This window comes from Carica papaya, chromosome 2 (assembly GCF_054855325.1).
Source record: "Carica papaya isolate Zhongbai chromosome 2, ASM5485532v1, whole genome shotgun sequence".
Classification (NCBI taxonomy): Eukaryota; Viridiplantae; Streptophyta; class Magnoliopsida; order Brassicales; family Caricaceae; genus Carica; species Carica papaya.
The window spans coordinates 27,556,957-27,564,360 of NC_142310.1; positions in this window are offsets into that span (position 1 = coordinate 27,556,957).

The window sequence follows — 7,404 nt, forward strand, 5'->3', positions numbered from 1 at the left end:
TTTTTTCTGTAAAATTCAAAACCCTCGCCACGTACCTAAAAACATCCCAAAAATCTAAAATTGGTGTCTAAAACTCTTTCGGCCAAATTTGGGGTTCCAGTATGATGCCACCGCCGTGCTCCAACGTCAGCTCCATTGTCCATGGCGGTAGTCTACCTCGGCTAGTTTTAGCTAGCTTTACACGTATTCTTACGAAAAAATAACTGTTAGATGGCCTCACTTGCCCAGACAATCACAAAAAACACCGAACCTACCAGTGAGGTGTCACCGAGTGTGGCATCCGCCGATCCTCCTTTGCAGTTGGGGTTTCTTCTTCAGCTAACCTACACAGAGAAAGATAATGAACACAATGATCAAAAAATCGCATAAAATGAAATAAAAAAGAGGGTCATTGGAGGGATTTTGGGGTTTTGGCCGTGGTAGCTTCGTCGAGCTTTGCCCGCAGTTTTTAACCTACCCACCGTCTCTCTTACTCAGATTTGGCCACAAAGATGCTAGGAATCAAATTACGAGCAGGTAGGGGGAATTTTTACCTTTTTTTACAATTGATAGTGGCTTTGATGCAGCAACAGTCAGCGATCAGTCTCTTTATATAACGTCTGGTTCTTCTTCACCAATGGGGACAGACGGTTAGGGTTTGGGCTTCCGTGTGACATGAAGTATTTATACTCATGTCGCATCGATCTGGACCATTCGTCGCAATTGATCTCGTTCTTTCGATCGCGCTTAAAGAGAAAACGAATATGAACCGTTCATCGCGATTGATCTTGACTGTCCCATCGCGCTTAAGGAGAAAATAAATTTGGGTCGTCCACACACGCAGGATCAATCCTAGGCCGTCCGATCGCGAGACACGTGGATCGTCCACATGGCCTCTTACGTGGCACCAACATCAGCATGCCTTGTTACACTGCGTGCTCTAGTTCATTTGGGCTGCTGACTGGGTAGTCTTACGTGGCCGAACTTTTTTTATTTGTACTTTGACTCATTGTTTTCATTTTTTCTTTTAAAAACACTCTTCAAATTTAAATTTTCACCCTTTTTTTCTAAAATTATTTTCAATTACATCCCTACCATTTTTTTTTCAAATAATTTAATAATACTAATTTATAATTAGTTTTTTATTTATTTCTAAAATATTGAAATTGATCCCGGGCCAAATTTTTTATTCGGGTATTACAAGGGGCCTTGAGTTGCCCACTGCTAAGGGAAAAATACGAAGGTTCCTCTTTATTAATAATTTCTTGGCTAAGACTTCGAAATAAGTGTCAAGCTCAAATACATATAGTTGTTGTCTACTCTTAGGACAAAGACACCATTCAAACCTTCTTATCTTCCTGCCTTCATCTGTCATGCTCTCAGGAGAGTACTAACCTAAATTCAGGAATTTTCGAGTATATTCTGATGCTGATAAATCTCCTTTAATCAAATATACAAACTCCATTTCTTTTAGATATCGGAGATATTCCAAAAGATACTCAACATTGAAGGCTGCCAAAAACTATTCACAGATGACTGGAGTGGGTAGAGTAGCCTAGTTAAGTTGCCACCAATGTCCTGCCTCACATATAAGCATATAAGTGGCAAAAACAACCTTCTGTTCAAGGACCACCCCAAGGATCATGAAGACCTTCTTTGTTTCTGCTAACCAGTACTCAGTTTCTTCAAAAGTGAATACCCCTATAAAAGTAGATAGATTAAGTCTCTTATACCTCTCGATATAGCTCAAGTCCATCATAGGCAGAGCTGGATCCTATTGAAGGGGAACTAGATTATACTGGGGAGAAACTGGTTGGTCCTGTGGTGGCACTGGGTTATATGGTAGAGGTACTGGATTATACTGCGGCATTTTCGGATGGTACTGTGGAGGAACTTAATTATACTATAAGGGTACTGGATCCTCTCGGTGTGGAGGTGACTCATAGTACGCCAGGGGGGAGGGGGATCAACTAACTCCCTTCTCTCATTTCTTGTCTGCCGTGTAAAAATGAGTCTTTCAAGCATCTCGAAAAGCCGATCAACATCCTCCTGAAGCGATCCCTCCTAGGCTGCTCTATTTAGCGAGGGTCTTCCTCTCCTTATGTTTTTTACCTACATTTCATAACAATAGTTTGAGATTCAGGTTGCATTAAATTTATTTTAACCCTATGTGCAAGGAATGATTTTGATAAACACAGCTTTGATATCAACTGTAAAAGCTCAAACCTCTATCAGGAATTTCGAGCGTATAACTCGCTAATAGAAAAATCAACACTAAAGTTTTACAATACTGATCGATCTATAGAGAGTTTGGATTCAAAATAATATAAGGTGGATAGATGTATGTAAATTACTTTGTGATTTATGTAAATTAAACACAATTAACATAAGTATTTTTTCTTGTTTTCTTTTTTTTCATGTTTTTCATTTTTATCGTCATTTTTTTTACAACTGTAATGATGTGTGTACAATGATTTTTATGGTTTAAAATGAAAATTAGAACATAAAAAAGAAAAGATCATAAATCAATTTTGATTTCACACCACCTAATACTTCCAAAGCAATACATACACACACACACACACACACACACTTAATACATGCTCTCTCTTGTTGTTTTTGCCAAATTATTAACAAGCATATTAAATCCACTTTTTTTTTTTTCTTATTTTCATACCCAAAGCAATCAATCCTCATATACCCCCAACATGTAAATATAAATCAATGCAATGGATGTAACGATCCCAGAAATTAAAAGGAAATGTATAAATTTATTCTAAGTGCAGAAGCGAAATAAAATAGATTATGATTAACATCCCTTACACAATAACCAAAACGAATTAAACGTATAAAAGAATAAACTACTAAAGGAAATACTATGAATGAATGCTATAAGGAAAACTAATAAATTCTTAGGCTTCTACTCGCCGTCTTCCTGCAGAACGAGCTCGGGAACCAAGTCCTCCTGATTTGAAATGGTTAACTAAGGAATGAGCTACACTAGTCCAGTAAAGACATCACACTATCTCACTGTCACAGAAGTAAAGGTTGGTAGAAAACAAAAACGACCAATGGAGCATAACTTATTTCAAACTCATTTATCAATAATAAAACCCTTTACTGTCCACTACCTCGATGAGATTCATGATAATTTATGAAAATAATTACATCATAAACATCATAAGATCATGCACACTCTGTAACATAACACATATCATGCTTTTGTATTTCTATCATCAGACAACAAATTTCCTCTTTTATCAGCCTACTAGTATCCATGGGGGTCCATAGGGGGTCCCGCTACACGTGAATCATTCATATTAATAACTTAATTCTAAGGTCGTCCCCATACCCCGTCCGGTATGGGCACCAAAACCATAAACCTCAATACCCCGTCCGGTATAAGGGTGAAACGGGTTGTCCCCATACCTCGCCCGGTACGGGCACCAAAACACATAAAGTCTCCATACCCTGTCCAATATAAGAGACCACATTCCCGGTACGGTTCCCTATGGACTCGGTCCGTCCACCATCTCCCAGGATATCTAGTTAGGCTGTCGACATTATCCATTTATTAATTCATATACCTTTTTCCATTTTTCTTAATTTCAATTATCCAATCAAACATAAATACGTAAACCAGTAATGGACACCAAACAAGGCAACACAACATCGGGTTCACAATAATTCAAACCATAATAAATGAAACCGTGATTCATGCATACGAAACTATAGAATAAACACATCAGGTACCATACTGCATTCAAAACTGTAAAATAAATCAAATAACACCTGACCAAAAAATACATCAGTTTCGGGCTCCATTAGCAATCTTAATTAATTATACATATCTATTAATTCATAAAATACTGTTTTATCATTTATTAAGCTTTAATGTTGTGATAGGATATAGGATGAGGGATCCTTACTTGTTTCAGAGTCTGAAATCAGGTTCTTACTGCGCCTACGGGCAGTCCCTAGATTCCCTGAATTTTTTTCCGAAAATGGAAACACACTTCCAGTACCTGCACATGTCCCCAAAAAATTCGAAATCAGACCCAGGGCCCTTTCGGCCAATTTCGAAATTCTGGCACGGCGGCTCTGCCATACTCCGGCGACGGCGTCGCAGCCCACGGTGGTGATCTGCCTCGGGTTGGCCGTTTTCGGCTGAATTCGGCCAAACTTGCATTGGTTCATATGATAAAACACCCCTAAGGCCCTCGGTGGGCAAAAAAATTCCAGAAAATCGAGACTTACCGGCGGCGAAGCTCTCGGGTACGGCAGCGGCGCCGCTGGACTTCAGCGGTATTTTTTGACCAATCGGCCGGTGGTTTGGCTTTGATTTGGCCACAGGGAGGTTCAGCATCGAAAAACGAGCCAAAGGGAGAAGTTTTACCTCGTTTGGCGGCCAAAAAATCCTCCAGTGCGGCGGCGGGTGGTGGCGGCCGGTTCCTCTAGTGGCTGGATTGTCTTCTCCGGCGAGAGTTCTGGCGGTTAGGGTTTGGGGTTGGGTGTAGATGCGATTATTTATAGCCTTCCCTTTTTAATCTGAGCCGTTCATCATGATTTAATCTGGGTCATCCGATCGCGATTAAATTAGAAATAAATCTGGACCGTCCATCACGATGCCATCTGGGTTGTCCGTGCCTGATCAAATCTGGGTCGTCCGCACGCGTGAGATCTGGGCCATCCATGTGCGCTTTTGATCTGGGTCCGTGCGCGCGGGAACGGATCTGGACCGTCCGATCGTGCGCACGCAGATCACCCACGTGTCTCCGTCCCGCGTCAGCGTACCTGCCACGCGGTGTGTCCTGGTTGGCCGGGGCTGCTGACGTGGCGCTATTTTTCTAAATTACTTTTTGACCCCCGATTTTCGATTTTCTTTTCAAAAACACCCCTATAATCCAAATTTTCACCCTTTTTTTTCCAAAATCAATTTCAATTAAATCCAAAAAATAATTTTACCCCATTTTATTATTATTATTATTATTATTATTTATATTAAATTAAATTAAATTAAATTAAAACTTTATAAATTAATTATTAAAATAAAATAAAATTAACAAAATTCTAATAAAAATTAAAATAAAATAAAATAAAAATAAAATAATAAAAAAAAAATTTTAGGTGTTACAATGGAAGTAATTTATATATATAAAAAAAAATTATTCAACCCCATCTAATTTCATAACTTCAAAATTCATGCAGAGGGTTAAAATTAATCGTTTGCATAAATCTAAAACTAAATATCGGCACGAGCTTACAAAAAATAATGTCACCTATCTCCTAAGATAATTTTGCCAATTTAATCTCATGAGCGGGACCATAAGATAATTTATCCTGTAATGATTCAAAAAAAAATTAAAAATTTAATTTCACATTTTGTCTTGTATCTTTGTTGTAATCGTACAAGTGATTCATAATTTTTTAAACCTTCAAATCAAGAACTCAAATTTCTAATTCTATTTTAAATTGAATCATTCTATTTGATTAATTGAATACCATCTCTCTTAAGTTTAATTAACAATATATTATTGAAAAATGAAAGACACATAATGATCCATGTGTAAAGCCTATCCACTTAATCCGACTGCTCTAATCCTGTTTTACATAAAAACAAAATATAAAAGAGAGAAATCCCAGTAAAGATATTTAATATTGAGTCTTCTTCTCAAAGATAATAAAGAGATTCCTAGGCAAGCTTCAACTTTTTCTTTTAGCATTTAATTACCAATTAACTTTAATCTACTTTTAATCACACACAAATTAGGCACGTACCCACATAGAAATAACAATTGCTTATTCGTCACACTTGGCACTTTTGGACAGAGATACAAGCTATCCCTAAAATTATTGTATAGCCCCACTTTCATCAATAAACTATATATTAAAATTATGATTCATTTAATAAAATTATGGTGCCACATCTTCGGTATCATGCTGGACATATATATAAATCTTAGAAATTGAGTTATTGCATGCGTTGCGAATGAGTATGATTATACGTAAAGATTATTTTATTTGATTATGAATTGTATTATTTATAATAATTAGTAGCTAAATTGGAAGTTTTCAAGTAAGATAATGATTGAGATCTCAGATCAGAGAATGGAATTATTAAAATAATACAACGTTATTGATTTATGTTTAATAGGGATTTTAATTATTTATGTTTTTGTTTATAAAATGTTTTTGTTGTATAATTTTTGAATTTATTGTTAAATTTTAATTTACAATATGAATTTATATGCAGAAAATAACTTTGCATAAAAAACTATCAAATTAATTAATACCAACTAAAAATAATCTTATACGGTTAAAGATATAGTATGATATTTTTTTTAATGTATATAGATCATATCTATAGTTTATAATTTTGTGATTGATTAAATTAGAAATAAAGAAAGTTGACAAACATGTTTGTCAATAAATATGCTTGTCATGGTCCTCAAATTATACATAAAATTTTCTATTCTAACATTCATTCACAAAAAATATAGAGAGAGTGAGTGAGCTTAAAAGAATTACGTACTAATTTGAAAGATCTACAACAGGACGTTCAATTTTCTTCCATTATGGATTAAAATACGCTTATGTTTTAATACTAAATCCCTTTAGTTTGATATAAGAATGAATACTTTCATTTAGATTCATTTTGGATATGTTTTTATTACCTACATTTATATGTACATTTAATATGAAAGATTTTGTTATTTCTAAAATAGTAATCAAAATTATTATATAAAATTAATGAAAATGTCTTCAAAAATTTTCGATCCCATTTAATTAATATTTTGAATTACAAACAGATAAATCTATGTTTTTTTTAGCTTGTATTTGTTATTTTTCATCTTTTGTACTAAACATATAATTTTTAAATTTTTATAATAACATTATTCTAAAAAATAAATATAATTTTTAAATTGTAAAGGCCTGAAACTTAAAAAAAATAAAATCATGAATTAAATACGGAAGCAAAACAATAGAGTTTAGAATTTACATTTCTTACACAATAATTTATAATGTCCAATAGGGTTACTGGAACGACCATTCTAAAAAAAACAAACAAAATCGAGAAAATAAATAAAAAGTAATATGCTGAGCATTTTAGGACGACATTTACTAACTTTTAATGGGAATTCGGGTGGTCAACTATTCACAACTCTCTTGTTGATCGGGATCTGGATCTTATTTCTCTTAATCTGAAATAATTAATGAAATTGTGAGCTACACTAACCCAGTAAAAATATCATACTTGTAACACCCAACTATTTCTTTTTAATTCTATTATTATTATTTTATTTTATTCTATATAAATATAATTAAGTATTAATAGAATTTAATTTAATTTAATGAAAATAATAATAATAATAATAATAAGAGGTAAAAATTATTTAAGAATTTAATTTAAAATAATTTTGGGAA